Raw genomic sequence first — 23,450 nt, 5'->3', positions numbered from 1 at the left:
ATGTCATGATCTTTCAATGTGTCATTTTTGTCATGCTTTTTTTCCTAAGTTATGGCATGTTAGGCTTTTTATTTTGTAAAACTCCTTCTTTTAAACGTTTAATTATAATGACATAATGGCATTGCAAAATAATCCAGCTGCCATTTTTTTATGCCAATTTCCCAGAGCCAATTTAAGAGCCCTGATGCATGACCAGGATTTCAGCCACAGCTTCCTTGATGCTTCAAAAGGAAGAGTTTAAGGTACAGGGTGTGGCTCCAGGGCATGCCTTTAGAGACTATGGGTCTCCAAACTTCCTTGGGCCCTCCACATCAAAACTCTCCCAAGTTTCTCTGTCATGTGGTGCATCTGAAAGGGATGTAAAAGTGGATTCTCTGAGAGCCAAGCTGCACCATGCCTTAGGAGCTGCTTGTAAACTTTCCTCCCTGCTTTTGAGTGCTCCTTCATCTTGTAAAGACTGCTGAGCAAGTGTGCTCAATTCTGCAAGAGCATACCCATCCTTCCAAACTACTCAATACCAAAAACAGACTTTTCCTCCAAAAAAAGATATTTCATTATTTTAAGTGTCTGTACTAGGAATTATGGGACATGATCATTCAGCACTAAATATGCCTTGGATCATACAGGAATGTGTAAGGCATGGCTTCTATTAACAGATGATTTATCATTTGTGCCAGCCACAATGTCACCCCAACCACCATGCCCCCCCAAAAAAGAGATCTTACTTATGACTTCCTTCCTTTTCAAAGTACAGCTCCATGGAACTCTTCTTCAATTTCACTCTTCTCTGCTTCTTATGTATACTTCTATAGCCATTCCCCCATAATCCATCATTCTGCTTCTGTCCCATTTTCTATCACCAGTTCACTAAAAGTAGGCCCCTAAACATCACCAACAAGCAATAGTGTTGAATGCCACCAACTTCTCTGTCCTTCCCTACTCGTTCTCTCTGAAACTCTCTCTGCAGCTCACCTGCTAACTGCAGAGAATTCTCTCTTGTTTTCCCCACCAGCTACTTAAATTTGCATATTGCTCAGGGTTGTGTTTCATTGTCTGACTTTTCTTTTTCTTTGACCTTTGTCATATAAACTTACCAGTTCTCTTAACATCGACTATCTTTTTTACATTTGGGATTTCTAAATGTGAGTCTCTAGTTCATGAACTCTCTTGAACGGATGTAAGTTTGAAATAGTTCCGTGACCCCTGCCTCTTCCCCATCCCCATGCCTATCTTCATCCTTCACTTTTTATCATGGAAATTGTCATGATAACACTCCCACTCATTTTCCTATCTCTGGCCTCATGACTTTCCACCCATGATTGTAGATGATTCTCTACAATCATGTTTCCTAATTGGAAGTAGTTAGCACCCCTAAGAACCCAAAAACAAATGTGGGGCATACAAGAAATAACTGCTTTTCCTTAAAACTTTTTGCTAAGATCTTTAGGAAAACTGTCATCCTCAATATTCAAATCACACAACCACGGTGTTGTGTGATTTCCAGCCTGCAAGACCTGTACGCAGAGGTTCTTGTTTTGTTTAGAGGATCCCACACCAGAATAACTAGTTTACAGAACACATAAGTGCTGTTTGATTCCAATACTTTAGATCACCCATATTTCTGACAAGTGACACTTTGACTCCTGCACAAACATCTTCAATGCCTCGGAGCACAGTCCTCCAAAGCACATTCCAGTTCTTCTTTATAGACTTCAGACAGAAAACGAGCTTCCTGCCTTCTTGAAGCTTCTATTTTTTGGCAAATTTTAAATATCATGGGACTGGTTCATAATGAGAAAGCATAGCATTGCTTTGAAGCAAAAGCATAGCATTGGTTGAAGGTGTAACCTCAAACGATCAATGGAGCTGAGTTGGATATAGCTTTGTTACTTACTAATTGACCTTAGACAAATTCCTTCATTTCTCTATCCTTTGTTTCCTCAACTGCAAAATGGGGATGATGTCATTACTTGTCACCTGCCTCTTAGGGTTCCGAGAAGTAAATGAAGTGATACTTCTCACAAGGTACAGTTCCAGGCCACAGCAAGGGCTGGGTGAGGCTGGACTTCGGCCCACCGCTCTGTATGTTATACACCTGGGAGCTCCTCCACAGTGCTAACCACATCCTCCAAACCTGCTCCTTTTGAGCTAAAGTGTGTGGTCCTTTGGATGTGCTCTCCAGGTCTTAGAGTGGTGAGCTCACTGCAATTTGTCTGAGAGACTCCCCATTATTCATCTAGTCAAGAATCTTGTTCAGTGTTTGGAGAACCAAGTGATACTTTCAACATATAAAGAGTTCACAAGGAATTAGTTTCCAGGAGTTTTCACCAGTTTCTGAAATCATACTAAATCACAGCTCCTGGGCCTGTATCCCTGCATTTGCACTGGGATCCAGCACAGAGCCTGGTCCTAGGTTCTGTGAAATATTTTGTCACTTTCCTTCTAAAAAAAAAAAAAAAACCTTCACAGACTCCCCATTACCTTCAGAATACAAACTGAGAAATCTTGCCACTTGAGGCCTCTGCAGTAAGGATTCCTGGACTATCTGATATTCTTTCCACTTTGAAGTTGTCTATTAATTACATGTACTGTTGGAAAATAGTGTATGTTTGCCTGGGTCCTTCCAGTCAGGGAGTTCCACAGTGAGTTTTATTCTCCCTTGTGGCCCATCGTGCCTGGCACAGCACAGATAACCAACAGATGTTTATCAAATTTAAGTTAGGTTTTGATTTTGATGCACACTCCCTTCACCTGGTGGAGACAGTCCAAGATGGTGAATGAGTTGCTTTGAATTTTCCAATTTCTTGTGTTTTCCATTTGACCTCCAGAGGTCCACAAAACTCTCTTTGAAAGCTTACTTTTGGTTCTGTAACAGCTCTGGCAGTTAGTTTTTGCTTTTATTTCTTTTTTAACAGCTTTAGTGAGCTATAGTTCACATACCACAAAATTTGCCCATTTGAAATGTACAGTTCATTGAGTGGCTTTCCTACATTTACAGATCTGTACAACATTGACCACAACCCAATTTTAGAACATTTTAATCATCCCTTAAGAAACCCTGTCTTTACTCCTTCCCAAGCCCTGTCCCAAGGGTCTAGCAACCACTAGACTTGCCTACTGTGGACATTTCATATGAATGGAGTCCTACAGTATGTGACATTTTGTGACTGGCATCTTTCAGGGAGCACAATGTTCTCAAGAATCATCCATGTTGTCCTTTGTATCAGTGCTTTGCTCCTTTTTATTGCCAAGTAATATTCCCTTGTGTGGATATCTGCATCTATTTGTGGACTCGTCATTGATGAACATAGGAGTTGCTTTTCTCTTCCTAATTAATCATGTTCAGTGTGGTTTGGACATCATCACAATGCAATCATAGACAAACAAGTGGAAGGTGATTTTTTTTTAATTTTGAAATTTATTTTTTATTGTTTTATTATTCATATGTGCATACAAGGCTTGGGTCATTCTCCCCCCCTGCCCCCACCCCCTCCCTTACCACCCACTCCACCCCCTCCCTCTCCCCCCCACCCCCTCAATACCCAGCAGAAACTATTTTGCCCTTATCTCTAATTTTGTTGAAGAGAGAGTATAAGCAATAATAGGATGGAACAAGGGTTTTTGCTAGTTGAGGTAAGGATAGCTATACAGGGCATTGACTCACATTAATTTCCTGTGCTTGTGTGTTACGTTCTAGGTTAATTCTTCTTAATCTAACCTTTTCTCTAGTTCCTGGTCCCCTTTTCCTATTGGCCTCAGTTGCTTTTAAGGTATCTGCTTTAGTTTCTCTGCATTAAGGGCAACAAATGCTATCTAGTTTTTTAGGTGTCTTACCTATCCTCGTATCTCCCTTGTGTGCTCTCACTTTTATCATGTGCTCAAAGTCCAATCCCATTGTTGTGTTTGCCCTTGATCTAATGTCCGCATATGAGGGAGAACATACGATTTTTGGTCTTTTGGGCCAGGCTAACCTCACTCAGAATGATGTTCTCCAATTCCATCCATTTACCAGTGAATGATAACATTTCGTTCTTCTTCATGGCTGCATAAAATTCCATTGTGCATAAATACCACATTTTCTTAATCCATTTGTCAGTAGTAGGGCCTCTTGGCTGTTTATAACTTGGCTATTGTGAATACTGCTGCAATAAACATGGGTGTTCATGTGCCTCTGGAGTAACCTGTGTCACAGTCTTTGGGTATATCCCCAAGAGTGGTATTGCTGGATCAAATGGTAGATAAATGTTTAGCTTTTTAAGTAGCCTCCAAATTTTTTTCCAGAGTGGTTGTACTAATTTACATTCCCACCAACAGTGTAAGAAGGTTCCTTTTTCCCCGATTCCTTGCCAACACCTGTTGTTGGTGGTTTTGCTAATGATGGCTATTCTAACGGGGGTGAAGTGGAATCTTAGTGTGGTTTTAATTTGCATTTCCTTTATTGCTAGAGATGGTGAGCATTTTTTCATGTGTTTTTTTGGCCATTTGAATTTCTTCTTTTGAGAAAGTTCTATTTAGTTCACTTGCCCATTTCTTTATTGGTTCATTACTTTTGGGAGAATTTAGTTTTTTAAGTTCCCTATATATTCTGGTTATCAGTCCTTTGATGTGTAGCTGGCAAATATTTTCTTCCACTCTGTGGGTGTTCTCTTCAGTTTAGAGACCATTTCTTTTGATGAGCAAAAGTTTTTAGTTTTATGAAGTCCCATTTATCTATGCTGTCTCTTAGTTGCTGTGCTGCTGGGGTTTCGTTGAGAAAGTTCTTACCTATACCTATTAACTCCAGAGTATTTCCTACTCTTTCCTGCATCAACTTTAGAGTTTGTGGTCTGATATTAAGATCCTTGATCCATTTTGAATTAATATTGGTATAGGGTGATATACATGGATCTAGTTTCAGTTTTTTGCAGACTGCTAACCAGTTTTCCCAGCAGTTTTTGTTGAAGAGGCTGCTTTTTCTCCATCGTATATTTTTAGCTCCTTTGTCAAAGACAAGTTGGTTATAGTTGTGTGGCTTCATATCTGGGCCCTCTATTCTGTTCCACTTGTCTTCATGTCTGTTTTTGTGCCAGTACCATGCTGTTTTTATCATTATTGTTTTGTAATATAGTTTGAAGTCAGGTATTGTGATACCTCCTGCATTGTTCTTTTCACTGTTCTTTTCATGAATAGCCTTGGCTATTCATGGCCTCTTGTGTTTCCATATAAATTTAACAGTAGATTTTCCAATCTCTTTAATGAATGTCTTTGGAATTTTGATGGGAATTGCATTAAACATGTAGATTACTTTTTGGAGTATAGACATTTTTACTATGTTGATTTTACCAATCCATGAGCATGGGAGATCTCTCCACTTTCTATAGTCTTCCTCAATCTCTTTCTTCAGAAGTTTATAGTTTTCCTTGTAGAGGTCGTTCACATCCTTTGTTAGGTTTACACCTAGGTATATGATTTTTTTTGAGTCTATTGTAAATGGAATTGTTTTCATATATTCTTTTTCAGTTTGTTCATTATTAGTGTATAGAAATGCTAATGATTTTTCTTTGTTGATTTTATATCCTGCTACCTTGCTATAGCTATTGATGGTGTCTAGGAGCTTCTGAGTAGAGTTTTGTGGGTCTTTAAAGTATAGGATCATGTTGTCTGCAAATAGGGATATTTTGACAGTTTCTTTACCTATTTGTATTCCTTTTATTCCTAGAAGGTGATTTTTATTCTTGAGTAAATGATCAAAATGATGTCATGTGCCATCAGTGTCTTCACCTGGGCACTCAGGTCCCTGTCCTTTCGTGATGATTCCTCCCTCCTTAATTTTTAAGATTCATCAAGTGCAATATTCCATGTGCTGTGGACAGATTTCACCCCCTGAAAGTTCTGTCACTCAGACTTTAAAGGTATGATGGTATTGAAAGGGATGGATGTAATGAGTGTGCAGGACCCTTTCTTTATCCACAAGCATCTGTGTTCTGTCATTTTTCATACACGTCAGTTCAGAAGCTGTTTTGTGTGCAATACTCTAAGTTCACCTGTATGTGAACCCAAGACACTGACAGAAAGAATCTCAACAGCCTCATTTCCTCAAACATTGGCTGCCTTTCGAGGCACTACACACACACACACACACACACACACACACACACACACACGCTCTATGCTTTTCTTTAACTCTTCATCCACTGTAGGCAACATGTCAATTTTCTTTCAAACACTATTTGGACAACAAGTTCACAGTTTTGTTACTAATCAAGTGCCTTCTCATTTATTCTAGTGTCCTATCCATCCGCCCTCAGACCCCCAGTGTAGCCTGACTGAAGAACTTGCTATTTGTAATTGAGATGCTCACTATAGTCAGACATGAAGATCTTCTGAGGATCTTCTGTTAAAGCTGTGTATTAATCTTCGTGCATATAAATAAATAATTACTTATTGGAAAAATAATTATTTTGTAAGCTATAGCAGTAAATGTACAAAAATATTCTTTTGTAATTAAAACTATATTCATCAAATAATTTTATACCCTTTCTTTTATTTTATTTGGGATATTTTCTACTCTCTATGGTAGGTAGGAATTTTAGAGTAACTAAAATTTTAAAACATATATACACAGATATCTATTCTACCATCACCTTATATTTGTATGCCATCAATTTTCCATCATGAGCAAAGGCAGTCTCACCTTGTGATCTCTCTTGGCCATGTCATTTTCCACATTGAACCTGAGGATGTGAGAAAGTGAAGGTAAATATCAACAGAGATGTCTGCAAGTGTCTCAAACTATTTTTCTGCACACTCAAAAGCCTCTGTTATGAACAAAAGTCAGATGTTCCTTCACCACAGTGATGAGTGTTGACTTAGCTTGAGAAAAAAAAAACTAATTAAAAATGTTGTGGAAAATGCAAACGTGGGTGATTTAAACAGCCAACAGGAATTATCTTCCTGCAGTGTAAACTGCCTGACAGTGTTGAGGTTCCTTGAATCAATTAGAGTTTCTAGAAATCAAACAAATGATGGTCTTACTTGCATCCTCAAATGATAAAACAAAGATTTGGTGAAAGAATACTCAACCTTACCTTACTGTGTGCTAACACTGGCTTTTAAGATTTTTCTATTCTTTTATTTTTTTAGATAACTGAAATCTAATTTTACTAACTAAATAGGTTGATTTAATTCAGTGATTACACAAAATTCATGAGGTAGTATTTTTTTTTAAATCCTTTCTTATTCACCAACTCCTTCCAGATTTCCATTTTGGAGTTTATCAGAGCAAAATGCTTTTACTTCACACTCTCCAGTCCTGTTTGCTGAGTTCCACAGGGTTTGCGAACAAGTTCTACTTGACTAAGTCGTATTTGGACAATCGTATACTTCATTTAGGTCTTTTGCAATGACTGGGCCAAGGTCAGTTTTATATTCTACTGAAATCATAAAGTGACACTTGAGATAAACAGAATGTTTACTCTCTCCGTGTGAGCTGAGGCTGATATGTAAATTTATCCTTATTCTTTCATCAAATTTGCATTTACCCTCTTAGCCAAACACTACAGGGTTCCAAATCAAACAGTTTTAATGATGGTCAACTCTTTATGACCGATGGCCATATCAGAGGAAAAGCAACAGCAATTTAGATTAAAATGAAAAGCACAACCAACATAACTCTCCTCTCCAGGTTCCTGGTAATTGGGCGAACTCTCTGAATGAGAGGTGTTTTGATGCTTCGCTGCTTAGCAGTAATTACCACCGTCCCTGGCTTTGTGTGTGCCTGTTACACCCCCTTTATCTCCTACAAACACACCGCCCTCACCTACCATCACTATTTTTTTCTAATCAAATAAACCAAGTACCTTTAAACAGATTCTTCATATTTAAAAAAGGAAAAAAAAAAAAGAACAAGCACAATAAAGAGATTCGATCATTTTCCTGAATGAGTACTTGTTGACTAACTAGGAAAAAAGGCATAAGAAATAATGACAACAGACACATTACAAAAGGAAAATCAGAATTGTAGTGTCTGTGTGTGATTGTCTTTCTGAGACAGGATCACACTTCTGGTGTGTCACTTGTTAACTCCAAGGTGAGCTAGAAGCTAAGCTCTTACATAAGAAGCCAACAATATCCAAATAGCTTGGGGCCCCTTGTAAAGCCACTAGCAGGAGCTTAAATCTCTCTGATGCAGTTAGAAGGAGCCTCTGAGAATGGGAGGGATACATTTAGTACCTGTGTTTGTTCTTCATTCTTTCAGAACAAAGGGAGCTATTTCTGTTATGAGTTTGCAGAACACAGAGGGGATTAAGCAATGGGACCACACAGCTCACTACCCTGGGGCTGGGGGGCTGGGTGCAGGTGCACAGCTCTGCCTCCAGGAAGAGTGAAAGTCCACCCAGGGCTTCACTCCTGCACCTTGGGCTGTTTGGGTCTTGCTCAGGAGGAAGTTGGCTGAATGCTGACTCCAGGGCCTTTCTTGCGCTGTGTTTTGTTTCTGCACCCAATGCAGTGCTAGCAAGTTCAAAGCAAAAGGTCTCAGAGACAGGCTACACAAAGAAGAAAAAAGCGGCATTCTTTCAGGGGCTCCCAGATTCTGCTTCCTGTAAGGAATAAAAAATGAAGACTTGGCCCTGAGGCTTGCTAGGTTACTAAACATCTCCCACTTGGAATGTCAGACACATCAGTAAACGACTCGATCCAGCACCAGAACTAACATAATTCATGCCATTGATACAAGACGAGTGTCTCTACCCAACTTCAGTGCTTGTCTTATGAAGAAGACGACGAAGAAAAAGAAAGAAAGAAAAAGAGAAAGCAGAGAGGCGAGGGGGTGGGGGTCGGGGGGAGGCAGAGGACACAGTTTCCTTTTCAGTGTGGCTGTCAAATGGCCATCTAATGTGGCCAGGCTGCTGGAGAGCAGATAGCTTTTCTGAAGCCCAAGTATTTCTGCCATTCACAGGGCCGGAGGATGCCACACACAGTCTGTTTGTTCAACATAAGCAAACAGATTGTAAACTGGCTGATAATTTTTGTACTGACAATGTCATTTACAGCTGTCAGCCTTTCGTCTGCCTTGTTTGCTTTATTCAAATATGAACCAAGAGGACCTCCCTTCCAGCGCTTTCTTCTGCATTAAAATCACATCCATTCCCGTCCAAGCTGTCTTATCTAAAATTCATTGGAGGCCAATCAGTTGGCTGAATGCTTTGTTGTTTCCATGGAGGCAAGAAGTCTAGTGTGCACTTTCAGGGATTAGGAAGTTTCAGATTTACAGCCTTGAAGTGCACATTTCTTTCAGTTGGTTTCTTTTGATTGCACAGAGGCAGGAAATTTAAATATAATTTTAGGTCTGAGCTGGGAAGCGGTGTTTTTCAAAATGGAATCATCTGTTGGGGTGACATTTGCTCTTTCCTCCTTGGGTGTCATTCTTGGGGATGTGCCACTGTGGGGGCACATACTGGCTTTTTCCTCTCTGCTTCTAATTTACCTGGGTCCTTCTGGTGGCTGGCACTGTTAAGCTGTATCTCTTCTCCAAGGAGCCTGGTTTTAATACTGTGGCCTGCCACAGTGTCACCCACAAATCTTGAGGCCGCTTCTGTTGTTAGTAGAGATCATGGTATTTCTGCTAAATAATTCACATCAGACTGCCTGCAGGTGATGGGCGGGAGCTGCAGTCCTTCCACTGCATTCAGGGGGTGCAGCATGTCCTTCTTTAGGAAGATGAGGCTGTCGCTCTGTCACCTACCTCATGGCAGCTGATGCTGCTCACAGGACTGTCCAGAGCTCCCATGTTCCTTTGCATGCAGCTCTGAGCTTCACCTCAGGTTCATAGGCAGCATCAACCAGAGGCATCTATTCTAAGAGGGGAACACCTGCCATTTCTGCTCTTTCATTCCAGGAAGAGCTATTCTAAATACACGGGCCATGTACCGTGCAATTCATAGTTAAGCTGGTCATCAGTGGCTGATGCACTCTGGTTTGATTTAGGACCATGATAATTGATTTAAACACACTTTCTCAGCCCTTAAAGTGGGCCTAACATGAATCTACCACAATAAATATATATGGAGAATAAATTATATGTGACAATAAATTAATCAAAAAAATTTTAAGTCTCTAGGATAATTATTAAATTTCATGTCAATTCAAATTCACCATTTTTTCTTTACATTTATTGCAAGCAGCCTCAAATATTTGTTTAATATCCAATATTAGCTTAGGAAACATAAATTCTAATAGATGTGTCAAATGAAAACTATCCATGAAGTCATTTGAGAAGAGTTTAAGGTAGCATCCAAGCTATGCTGGATTGAATCTCGTATAGAACCCAACCAAATTAAAGCTACAGAGAAAAAAGGTCTGTGGTAGAAATTGCTTAACAGGGGTGTCCTTAGTCTATCTACATTTAGTGCACATCAATGTATATAATATATTGCTGAAGCTGGCAATTTTAAGTGATAACCAGTATACTATTATAAATTAGATTATATTATTTACTATTATGTGAATTAATGTGTTATAAACACTGTGACTTGATACACAGACTTGTCGATCTGGATAAAGGGTAGTCACCATGGTTATAACATGCCTTGCCATCTTGGAAGGCCACCATGTTCTTTATAGCTGAGCTCTTCATTCCTGTGATTTCAAAGAAGCCCTTCTCACTGGGCACTGGTGGCTCATACTTGTAATCCTAGCTACTTAAGAGGCAGAGATCAGGAGGATGGAGGTTCATAATTCAGGTAAATAGTTCACAAAAACTATCTTGAAAATATCCAACACAAAAACAGGACTGGAGGAGTGCTTAAGTGCCTGCCTAGCAAGTGTGAGACCCTGAGTTCAAATTCCAGTACTGCCAAATAAAAGCCCTTCTTGCTGAGAGAAAGCATCATCTTTGCTTATCACCCTTAAGACTTTAATCCTGCTCTGGTATATGTAGGAGTTAGGATATTTAGCTCTCAACATTCTGTTATTTTAAGTACTATTGGGATTGCTATAATTATTAACAATAGTAAGATAATACTGATAGATTTATGAAATTTTCCATGCAATTTAGATTAACTGTCAATCATTAAATGTTTTATCTAGCACCTATTAGCAATCATATTAAAATGTATTGTCATGTATACTTCAATGTGCAATTCTAAAATATAAGATGCTCTAAATACTGTAATTTTGTCACCAAAGCTCAGTCAATGCCTATGCTAACCTGAATTGAGTTGAGAATATGTAAAATCTCTGTTAATTGTATATACTTTTTTTTTTTGGCAGTCCTGGAGATTGAATTTAGGACCTCATGCTTGCTAGGTAAGTGCTGTACCACTTAAGCCACGCCTCCAGTACTTTGACTTTTAGTTTGTTTTCCAGATAGGGTCTCACATTTTTGCCCCACCCTGCCTTGAGTGACAATTCTCTTATCTCCACCTCCCATGTAATTGGAACCACAAGCATGTGCCATGAAAGCTTCCCTATTCTCTACACATTTGCTGCATTAGACTATGGGACTGCTCCCCTTAGACATCACTGGGATGTTTTTAAATGCATGGAACATTCCTCACCTTATCTTTTACAAATCTTTAAAGTGCCTCTCCAAAATACCTGCAGACTTGGATTTTGGACAGCATAGTACATACCTGTATAAAGTGTCCCGTAGTAATTCTCTGGGAAGCAGGTCAACACTCACACAAACCATTAAAACTTGTGGCTCCCCTATGAACTGACAAGGAAGGAAGTCATAATTAGAAAGGGTGAATGCCACTGTGTGTCTATACCAAGGTATGGGGAGTACCTGAAGAAGTAAGTTGTTGCTATAGTGGTCAACTTAGTTAGGACAACTGACAGCATCTGATAATGTTTGGTGCAGAATTGGCATAAAGGTAACAAAGACAAAGGTTGCTATTAACAGAGTGTTTACTGTATTTCTTGGCATAGTTATTACAACTTTTATACAAGTTTGAAGATATATCAATTTTTTTTAATTCCATAAAATCCCAAAGGAAGCAACTGAGAAAGTGAGGCACTGACAGAACAAAGAGAATCTTGTTTGATGTTTCCTTCCCCTTTCTTTTCAGGCAGCTTAAACTCAAGTGAGGAAACAGAAATGCCACTGAGGAAAATCAAGAGACCATCATAGAATTAGGAAAGGTAGATGGGGGAAAAGGGAGGAGAGAAGGAAATTGTGTCTGAAAACCACATTCTCATGTTACCTAATTCTTTCACAGTAGTACTGAATATCCCCAACTGTTGGGCCCTGGGAATATCTCTTAATCTTTGTAAACCTCAGTTTCTTCATCTGTAAAAGGGGAGTAATGCCAAGCCCATCTCTTTGGGTTGGTATGAAGAAGAAACACATGATCCTGACTAGGTCTGGGAAGTATTCAACAGACATGTGCCACATTTGTGATTGGGATGTTTATTGCTATGCATACTGTTGCATATCGGGAGCTTGCCTGCATTAGTCCCTTTTTCCTTTTTAAATAGATAATTAGAAGAAAACATGGGGAAAAATACCTTCCCATTTGTTTTGGCAATGATATTTTTTCGATATGATGCCAAAAGCCCAGGCAACAAAAGCAAAAATAAACAATTAGGTCTACCTCAAACTAGAAAGCAAAGAAAATATTCAACAAAATAAAAAGGCAGCCTACAGAATGGGAGAAAATATTTTTAAGCCCATGTATCTGTTAAGGCATTAATAGTCAAAATATATAAGGAACTCACGTGACTCAATAGCAAAAACCAAATAACCCTACTTTAAAAATGGGTAAAAGAGCCGGGTGCTGGTGGCTCATGCCTATAATCCTAGCTACTCAGAAGGCAGAGATCAAGAGGATCATGGTTAGAAACCAGCCCTGTCAAACACTTCCTGTGACCCTATCTTGAAAAAACCCATCACAAAAATGGACTCTGGTGGAGTGGCTCAAGTGACAGAGCGCCTGCCTAGCATAAATGAGGCCCTGAGTTCAGAACCCAGCACCACAAAAAAAAAAAAAAAAAAAAAAATTGGTCAAAGGACTTGAATAGCCATTTGTTCAGAGAAGGCAGGAATGGCCAGTAGGTGTATACCTGAAAAGGTGCTCAAAGTAGTTAATGATCAGGGATGTACAAATCAAAACCACAATGAGATATCACCTCATGTTTCTTAGGATGGCTATTATCAAATAGACAAGGAATAACAAATTTTGGTGAGAATGTGGAAATAAGGATACCCTTGAGCACTGTGGATTGGAATGTAGATTGGAAAGCAGTATGGGGGTTCCTCAAAAAATCAAGAACAGAATAACCACGGGATCCATTTCTGGATATACATCCAAAGAAAATTAGATCAAAATCCGAAAAAGATTTCTGCACCCCCATGTTCATTGCAACATTAATGACAATAAGCTACACATGGAAACAACCTAAAAGGTCACTGAAGACAGATGAATGGATAAAGAAAATTTATTATATCAGCCATACAATGGAGTATCATTCAGCTACAAAATAAAAAGAAATTCTGCCATTTCTTATTGCATATATGAATATGGAGGACATTATACAGCTAAAATTAGCTAGACACAGAATGACAAATACTGAATATATAATGTCATTTATATGTAGAATCAAAAAGTTGATCTCAGCTGGTGGAGTGGCTCAAGTGGCAGAGTACCGGCCTAGCAAGCATGAGGCCCTGAGTTCAAACCCCGGTACTGCCAAAAAAAAAAAAAGTTGATCGCATAGGAGCAAAGAATGGGCTGTTGGCTGCCAGTTGCTGGATGGTGGGAGAAAGGGGGAGATGAAAGGGTGCAAACTTTCAGTTTCAAGATGAAGAAGTTCTGAGATTCTAACATACAGATGGTGACTCTGGTTAATAACACATTGTTTACTGAAAATTTGATAAGATAGCAGATGTTAAGTGTCCTCATTCCCCCTGTCACACAAATGGTAATCTTGGATAATGATGTATGTCTTAATTAATTTGACTGTGGTAGTCAGTATTAAATCATCATAGTGTATATCTGAATATATAAAATTTTGTCCAAAATATTCTTTATTATAAATTACATATAGCTAACTGAGTCTGACAGAGTACTTTTGTTGGTTTTGCTGAACCTGTGTATTCTTAGCCATCTCATGGTTGTGATTCAAGTGTGATTTTGGAAAATCAAGTAAATACCCATGCATGATTGCCAATAGACTCTGCAAAAAGCTGCTCACCTCATTGACCAGTGTGTATAGTTCTGGCATGATTATCAGTTGATGTTCTTATTGATGTTAACAAAGACATGTATTGGTATTTCATTGGTTTGTCAATGGCCTGAGTGGCTTCTTAAATTGGGGAAAAGCTTTTCGAATATTGGAAAGCTGTTTCTTCAAATGTATTGCTGTCACAGTATAGTAGCTTATAGGCATTGCACACTTTTAAGTTTAATCTTTTTCATTCACATCTTCTCCACCACTTTCTTCAGTCTAGATAGTTAATAAAAGAGTAAGTCAGGCTCTGACATACAGCATTTGCATTTCCATGGTGCATATAGTCTCATTACAACTGAATTCAAGCCACCAGCAATGACATCTCTGAGCATGGAATTGAGAAGTGATACTCACAGTCTTCCATGAGTTATAGGTTTTATGAAAGCAGAGTGTTTGAACTTGGCTTTTGAAAAATGAATAACTTTATAGGCAGAAATGAAGGGAGAAGGTATTCCAGACAAAATATATAAGAAAAGGCAAAATAGAGGATCCATTTTGACAGAAGGAGGTGGCTACAGAGCCATTTTGACAGAAGGAGGTGGCTACAGAGGACAATAGGAAAGACTACTGTAGACCTTGGAATAGAAATTCAGTCAGCCTTTGACGGAGTCTGGATGCTTCTTATTCCAAGGAATCACCCTTTATCTCATGAAAGGTTTTGTTTAATTTTTGCTTTATTTGGGGGAATAATTTACCTATTTGTATTATTTGGCTTTATCAGTTGGTGACAACAGAGGAAAGAAATGAGGTAAGGGGGATCAGATCTGATCCTTAGGGATATTCCTCTCATATCCAGAGCCCTGTGAGGGCTGGAAAGTGGCAGAAAGTGGCAGACTGTAGGTGGGCAGAGGCGCTAGTGTCAAAAAGCCTGAGATGCCACACCAGGCACAGCCACAAGAATGTCAGTTCTATAGACTTGGATCAAGCCCCACTTAGTGCTGTCTCTGTCTCCAATACCCCAAACAGGGTCTAGTATGTAAGTAGCACTTAAAAACATTAGCAGACAGGATGGTGAGCTGAAATTGAGACGAGAGGTCTCAAATGCATTCCTATCAGAGAAATGGCTCTAAATAACATCAAGTTCCACCTGTATGTGATATATTCTAAGTCAAACAAAAAAAAAAAAAAAAGAAAAGAAAAAGCAAATTTGTCATCTGCTTAAACGGGTTTTGATGGGAAGCTGAAAGTATTGACTATAATGCATAATTTTAATGAAAATTTATAGTTTAAATATCTCCTGTCCAAAAGGGGATCCTAAGTGTTTTGCATTTCACTACTGGCATAATGACAAAATTGGGAGTGAAATTCACTTATGTTTCATATACACCTGCCCATAGCCTAAAGGTCATTTCATACAACATTGTCATGCCTCTACATTTTCGCCGTGTCCCATCAGAGAAACTCATTTGTGCAATTTTCCACTTGTGGTATCATGGGAGTGAGTTTCAGATTTTAGAGCACTTGGATTTCAGATTTTTATATAAGGGCTGCTCAACCTGTTTGTATTGAAGTAATGTGGATAATTGAAGAGGGTTTTTTTTTTAATCTTTAATCTGAATCACATTTTTTTCTGGGTATGACATTCTGCATTGTCATTTCGACACTACCTCCCTTCTTTGTGCCAGCTTCCTCTTCAGGTAGTTAATCTGCACACAGTCTAAAACACGCACTTATGGAAATTCTAATTTGAGAAATGCTTAGGAATCCACTTGGGAAACAATTTGTTTTGTTTGAAATACTTCTTTTTCCTCCAGGTGGGAGCAGCTGGGAAGGGTTAGACAGATAATCTACAGGAATTAACACGGAGCCCAAATTGTAAGGCATGATACCTGCTGACACTTCCTGGTCTGAACCTGAAGCATGAGAAGGTATCCAGGGCTGAGTTCCTGGTGAGCAGGGGCCTGTGTGAGTGGTGTGCTGTGTGCCCGCCTGGTTAATCATTACCAGCTTCCTTGACAATCACTAGGTTGGTGGGGGGCCGTGCTGTCTGAGCAGGTGGGAGGAATGATGGATTTCAAATATTCATCAAGAACAAAGCTCCACTGGTTTTATTCTGAAATTGCTAAGACAGACTCAGTCTCTTTTTACTCTTCTGCTTCCTTAAAATTGATGAGACAGTGACTTGGTGATAGCAACAACATCCAGGGCTGTGGGTGCTGATCTAGCCTTCAAGCATTGCTGAAGTATGGGGAGGTCTGAAGACAGAAATGTCAGGTTTTGCTACATGTTAATTTGCTGAATGTTGGTTCCTAATTTTCCTGGGATCCAGGAAACTTGGTCTTGAATTCCTGGATTGTAGTTAGATTCAAAGACTGAACACTTAAAGACATCTTGTTGGATAACTTTACTTCTCCTTAAGCCAAGGTGTCTGAACAAGGTGTACCATTTGGTGCGAACTTTTATCAAAGTTTAACATAATGAAAAGAGGACATATAAGTGACTTTTCACAAGCCAAGCACATCCTATAGCCAGCAATAAGATCAAGAAACAAAACTGGAGGCATGCCTTTGACACACCAGCTGTGTTCCTCTCCAACTACTCCACCCTCCAAGGATCCATGCTATCTATCCATTAGAGATTAGTTCTTGAATTCTAAATATATGGAATCAGCCAGGTGTAGTGGAACATACCTGTAATTCCAGCTACTTGTGAGGCAAAGGCAGAGAAGGGTGAGTTTGAAGCCAACTCTGGCCAAGGTAGAGAAAAAAAAATACAAGCAAAAAGGAGAAGGGCTCAAGTCATAGAGCGTTTGCCCCAGGTTTAATGTTCAGTGCTAAGTACTGAAATAAATAGATAAATAAACAGAATCAAATCTATTTTTCTTCTTTTGTGCCTGGCTTCTTTTGCTTAGTCTCATCTTTACCATATTTAATTCTATTTTTGTGCATTCCTTACTCTTTTTTCATTGCTATATACCATTCCTTTGTGTGAATATAGGACTGTTCATTCTAAAGGTATCATTTTTATCTTCAAAATATTTGAAGAGGAGTATTTGCCACATTCAGACAAATCGTTGTTTTTGGAGGACTGGGGTTTGAACTCAGGGCTTCACACTTGCAAAGCAGGCACTCTACCGCTTGAATCTCACCTCCAGTCCATTTTGTTCTGGTTATTTTGGAGATGGGATCTCACAAAGTCTTTGTCCGGGCTGGACTTGAACCTCAATCCTCTTGATCTCAGCCTGTCAAGTAACTAGGATTATAGGTGTGAGTCACTGGCACCTGACCAAATCATTATTTTGAATCTTCTTTTTATTATCTTTGTTTTCTCCTAAATCAAATTATTCTAATACACTTTTAATGATTGCCTGGTATCATCCTCCTTCCCATCAGACTCATCTTACAAACATCCCAAAGTGCTCAGATTTGACCCCATCCTCCTGCACTCTGAACCTTTCCTACTGCACCCTCCTTGCCCAAGCACTCATAGTCTTTGGCTTGGTCCTTTCCTCTATTTTATTTATCCTACTTTGAAAATATATAACCTTCATTTTCATTCTGAGACTCCATCATCATTCTCCTGCCTCTGGAAACTTGGTTGAGGAATCCTCAGCCTGAAATCACTTTTCTCCATTTATAGTTGTCAAAAGCAACCTTGAAGATTCAGATCACATCATCCCAGCTCTGATCCCAAGCTTCCTTGGTAGCAAAGTCCACTTGGAAAAGATCTGCCTTTCTCACTACACTTGGAGTTATTGGGCAGCTGAGATCCTCAGGCTTGCTCCCAGCCTCTCACCTTTGCTCAAGAATCTGCTCAACGGCAACAGCCTAAACACACACACACACACACACACACACACACACACACACACACACACAGAAGAGCGAGGGACAGAGGGCTGTCCTGACAACCAGGTTGAGAGGACTCATGTCCCAGCTTGTTCTCTGAAAGCTATCACTGTGCTTTCTTGAGGTTTCTATCTAGAAAGAAGGAAAAACAGAACACTGCACACATGAATGGCTAAAATGCCCGTCAGTCCCATCAACATCCTGCAACCTTGATGTGATTGCATGTGGCCAAAGGGTAGTGGAGGAAGGTTGTCTGTGGGAGAGAGGGAATCTGAAACAAGGAGGAAGAAAAATTTCACCCTTCTCATTCTACGTATGTACCCTAGTCCTTGGTCTGAGAATTGTGTCACCATTTATACTGTAACATCCATTTCCTTGTTTTCTGGTATTCCTAACACTTACCATGGCAGAAACTTTTTTCTGACTTGTGAATTTATATAACAAGTATTGTAATGAAGATACAAAATTAAAATTATACTGAGTTGTATGAAACCAGAACTATCCAGGAAAACCTACTCTTCATCATGGTCACTGGTCACAGAGCCAACATTTCATATCTAATGATTAGATTGTTTCCATGATCCTGGAGAAGAAATTTCCAACAGCAGGTTTCCAAGCAGAGTAAGGAAGAAATCAGAATGAATTCACTGGAAATCCATTAGATTTACTGAGAACAATTTCATGCAGAAGGAAGAAAAAAAAATAGTGAATCTAAATTGGAATGTTAAAAACTGGTCACTTAGGTGAGTAATATGCCAGCTTTCAGCCCATGCCTTCTCATGGCATGTGACCTCAAGATGATTACCTTAAAAAATAAGTTTCTGTGAAGACAGAAGTAATCAAGAGTTGGCTGGGATTTCTATTGCCTTTTAAACAGCTCATTTGCATTCTCCTTGTGTCCTGAAAGACCAACTCAAAAGCAGTGGAGAGCATAAAGCAAGAGGCAGCTGGAAAAAAAAGATCTTGAAATGATCAATGTAATGTTTCATGTCAGCAACTGGAATTTTCTGCAATGCTACTGTCTTGGCTGCTGACAGCATGATTTAATAGCTGGGTTGCTGCATGGGTTGACATGGCAACCATGGAAAATGCCATAAATATCTGAGTTGTGGACATGAATGGTATGTTTACATTGTGTGTGGTGTATTGTAGGACATGTGGTAGCTGTTGTCCCATCCAGTTGGAAACGTCTGGAATTGACAGCCATTTTTTAGAGTCATTTGGGCTAAACGACTCTCATGACAGACACTTTAATGCAAGTCCAGAGCTGTGTATTTTTGCGTATATTTGAGCAATTAAACACAGTATGTATTGGGCCACAGAGTTTTAACACAGTTTGGCATGTGCCATGGGCCACTTTCTATTTCAGTCAAAACAATGTTAGATTTCTTCTATGTGCAATACAAACAATTATGACACTTATTCAAAATAGAGAATGGCAAGAAGTTCCATAGATTTGCTGAAACCCAAATGTTAGAATTGGAAAGATTTTTTTAAATGACTTCTAGTTCAATTATTTTATTTCCAAGACAAAGGACCAAAGGCAATGACTTATTTGCTTTGTGCCCCAAGCTCTAAGGAAAGCAATGACATCCATATTTTCCTTGTGCTTAGTAGATTTTTATATTGTCAAAGAAATATGACATCATGTTTTCAAAAGAAAAAAAAAACTGAAAACTGGTTGTGTTATATTCAATGTTGACTGACCTAAAGACCACCAGGGAAACACACTTACCAAAAAAACCTATGGTTTTTAAGGCCCTCGACAGTAAGGGAGAACATTTCCTTTCTGGGTCTTGATAGTCACTGGAAATGAAGGTTAGGATAGTGTATCAATTGTGCTCTATTACCTGGGCTGGGTGACTTTTAAGGGAATTCTTGCCAAGTAGTGAATTGGCATAGATTACACAGAATTTATGACATCATAGGTTTTGCTCATGGGCACCGCAAGGTGAGGGTATTGAAGCTGGTCTTGAAGAGAGGAAACTGTTAGTGTTAGTGAGTAAATTGTTTCATTGCTTTATGTTCTAGAAATAGGTATTCCTGAACACACAGTTAAGCTACTTTACTGGCTTTTGTTATGAACCTTGGGACAGGAAAGAATGACAACTTTCAGTATTTTTATTCAGTATTGTTTAATACAGGGTCCAGAAATTATGGTTTCTGTTCTCAGTAGCCTTGGTTGAGTCATTTAACCTTTCTAGGTCTTATTATCTCGTTCATTCACTTACCATTTCTCTAACCATCGGCTGAGTGTCTCTACATAAGACATAAAGGTAAGACTTGGTAGCATCCCACAATGAACCTACAATAAATATATACTCTGTTCTTTGAATATATTACTGTTTTGTTAGACTCTTCAGTATCCACAAACAAGACGTACTCAGATAGCAGATGACAATTTTTATTGCAAGCACTCTCAAGGATGTTAAAAAACTTAAGAAACTATTTCAATAGCCAAAAGCCAGGCCTCATGGAGACCAGAGATGTTTTTTATCATGGTGCCAACAATTACAGGAGCTCTGGTGGGACCCATCTCGCCTCCAGGAGGCAAGGATTTGATTGGTTGATTATTCACAATCCAATATGGAGTACCATGATATGTTCATGTTTTCATACCAGGCTAAGTCACCCCAGCCCGAGGACAATGTTGCTCCTAGATTAGCAATAAAACCTACAATGTGGATATATGCCTGAGTTTTAACACAATCCACTGTGGCTCATGAAACAGGTCACAGGACCATATATAAGAAATTACCTGGGCCATCTTTGCATGTTGCCTCTAAAAGCCCCTCAAAGAAAGACCTGTGCATGGCTCAGGGTGCACCAATGCTAAGTAATGGAATCACAAACAGGATGGGATTTCAGCTGCATGGATTTATTTACTTTTAGATATCTTGTTAACTGAAACCCAGATCTTTGCTGGAGTCAAATAGCTCTCTTGACTAAAGTTATTTTATCATTTTGGTTTTAAAGCAATATTTATGGTATAAGATCTTACTATACTCAACACAATTATAAAGAATATCTAAATTAACAAACAGAAACAGAGAATTTCAATGGGAAACCTTAAAAAGCTTAGTCTCTCTTTGTCATCCCCTACTTCTCACTTTAATCTTGGTTTTGCAGAAGAAGCAAAATATTTTCAGTGAAGAATAGACAAATTTGTCACATCTTAATTTAATGGTAAAGAATTGCTTTCAATCACTGACCTTTATTTCTTTGTCTTGGGATCAAATTGTAACTGTGGAGCCTGTTTTAGCATGATAGCTGAGAGAAAAGGGTTTAACCTCGTTGAAGGTAACAAGCATCGTCCTTCTCACGCCCATCAGGTATTGACGTGTTTGGTTTAGACTCATTCATCACAATGCCAGTGAGGACTCATCAGTCACATGGAGATGGGTCTTGTCTCCCAAACTTCTAATTTGCCTTGTTCAAAACTCAGAATTTGCACTAACGAAGTGAAAACTTCTCTGTGGTTTTCCTTCAGTAACAAATAGAGACTGATTTTTTTTTAATTCTTTGAAGCTACAAGTACATAGAAGATTCCTTCTGTTAAACTGTTCTTATCCTATAGAGTGTCTTTATTGTGGGGCACCAAGTTTTCTGGTTCTCTGTGATTCACCTCTATGACTTCCCAAGTGACACAGGGAGGACAGAATAGGTTCACAGGTAAAGGGGGTCACAAAGGTAGTATTCAGATATAAAAAAGAAATACCTCTAGAAACAATAGCAGTCTGGCAGCAATGAACACATCAGGCACCCAGGTCTTGGTTTCTAATACCATTCTCCAAAAAAGAAGGAACCAGGGCTCCTGGAAGAATGGCTGGTTCTCAGATGAAGAAAAAACATACAAGATGACCCAGGTGCAACTTGTAGTGTCTGGAAGCATGAAAATTCTAAGGGAGAAAAAAGCACTCATAGATGGAAGAATAGTTAAGTGGACACACAGGCCACTGAGAGAAAAACTGGAGTACCTTAGCCACTAAATTTTAAATATTAGGCTCTAACCCAGAGTGTAAAATAAATATTCATGAGTTCATACTAATAACTAAACAAATGGGGTAGAAGATATGACTTTCATGCAGAAAAATCTTATATAATTTATGCAGAAACTTTGCCCTCCTGAAAGTAGAGCCTTACTTCCCACTCTTCACATGCGGTCTGCATATAATGACCTCCTTCCAAAGAGTACAGCACAGAAAGAGGAAAGAGGAGTAGTTCTGTAATGGAGAGACCTAATAAACCCTATGCATCCAAGAGATCAAGCTCAACATCCGGAGAACAGTCACGTGGACAGTGTTCCCTGTTCCATGATGCAGTGGGAACACCGTGTTACTCTTACGGTCTTCCTTTGCAAACCCCATAACCTCAGTATAAGCATGAGAAAAAATCAGAGAAATTCAAGTGAGGGACAGTCCACAAAATGCCTCACAAGCACTTCTCAAAACCATCAAGATGGTCAGAAACAAGGAAAATCTAAGAAATTGTCACTGCTGAGAGGAACCTGAGGAGACATGATCACCAAACATTTATATGTGGCAACCTTGATGGGATCCTGAAACAGGTAAAGGACATTAAGGCAACTAAGGAGCTCTGAATAAAATATAGACTTGAGCTAATAGCAGCTTAGTAATATTGGTATATTAATTATGATAAATGTACCATACTAAGTAAGATATTAATGATAGGAGAAACAAAAGGCCCACTGCGGTGGTTGACACCTGTAACTCCAGCTTCTCAGGAGATGGAGAACAGGAGAGTCATGGTTCAAGGCAAACCTGGGCAAAAAAAGTTAGAGAGACACCATCTCAATAAACAAACCAGATTTGGTGATATCTATCTGTAATTCCAGCTATGTAGGAGGATCTCAGTATGAGGCGGGCCTGACAAAACACATGAGACCTTATCTGGAACATAATCTAAGACAAAAAGGGCTACAGATGTGGCTCAAGTAGTAAAGGGCCTGCTCAGCAAGCACAAGGCCGTGAGTTCAAACCCCAGTACTACTAAACCAACCAACAAAAAAAGAAATAAAGAGTAACAGTATTATAAACAGAATAGGTGGTTACGTGGTATAGGAGAATTCTCAATGCTATCTTTGAAATTTTTCTGTAAATCTAAAACCACTTTAAAATAAAACATTTATTTTTAAAAGTTAAAACTAATGAAGACAAAAAAAAAGATATGCCACATCTTTATTTTTCTAACTTACATGATTCTTCTCACAATCCTCCAATTCCATATCCTTTGAATAGTGAGAACTGACGTCAGCATTGTTCCCAGTTGGTGTCATACTACTCCCTTGGGACCAGTCTCTCTTCCTGTCTCTGTGCTGAACTGTGTTGGAACCAAGCAAAAGCAATTTGCCTGCTTGCTCCAGGAATCCCTGATCACCTAAAATAAGTCTACAAACCTATGAAATAGCTTACTGATCAAATCCAGTAGCTA

The 23,450-nt window shown here is 39.1% G+C and overlaps 1 long non-coding RNA gene across 2 annotated transcripts in view; it reads right to left on the bottom strand.

The window, feature by feature from the left end:
• Window positions 1–23,450, bottom strand: part of LOC141423344 (uncharacterized) — an 81,359-nt gene that overhangs the window by 12,351 nt on the left and 45,558 nt on the right. For both annotated transcript variants that reach the window (XR_012448138.1, XR_012448137.1), the window contains exons 2-3: window positions 11,613–11,695; window positions 6,674–6,713 (exon numbers count right to left, since the gene is read on the bottom strand). This is a non-coding gene — a long non-coding RNA (uncharacterized lncRNA). The remainder of the gene's footprint in view (window positions 1–6,673; window positions 6,714–11,612; window positions 11,696–23,450) is intronic.

Source organism: Castor canadensis, chromosome 5 (assembly GCF_047511655.1).
Source record: "Castor canadensis chromosome 5, mCasCan1.hap1v2, whole genome shotgun sequence".
Taxonomy (NCBI): Eukaryota; Metazoa; Chordata; class Mammalia; order Rodentia; family Castoridae; genus Castor; species Castor canadensis.
The sequence above is the reverse complement of the archived record's forward strand: the minus strand, read 5'-3'. Positions and strand labels throughout refer to the sequence as shown.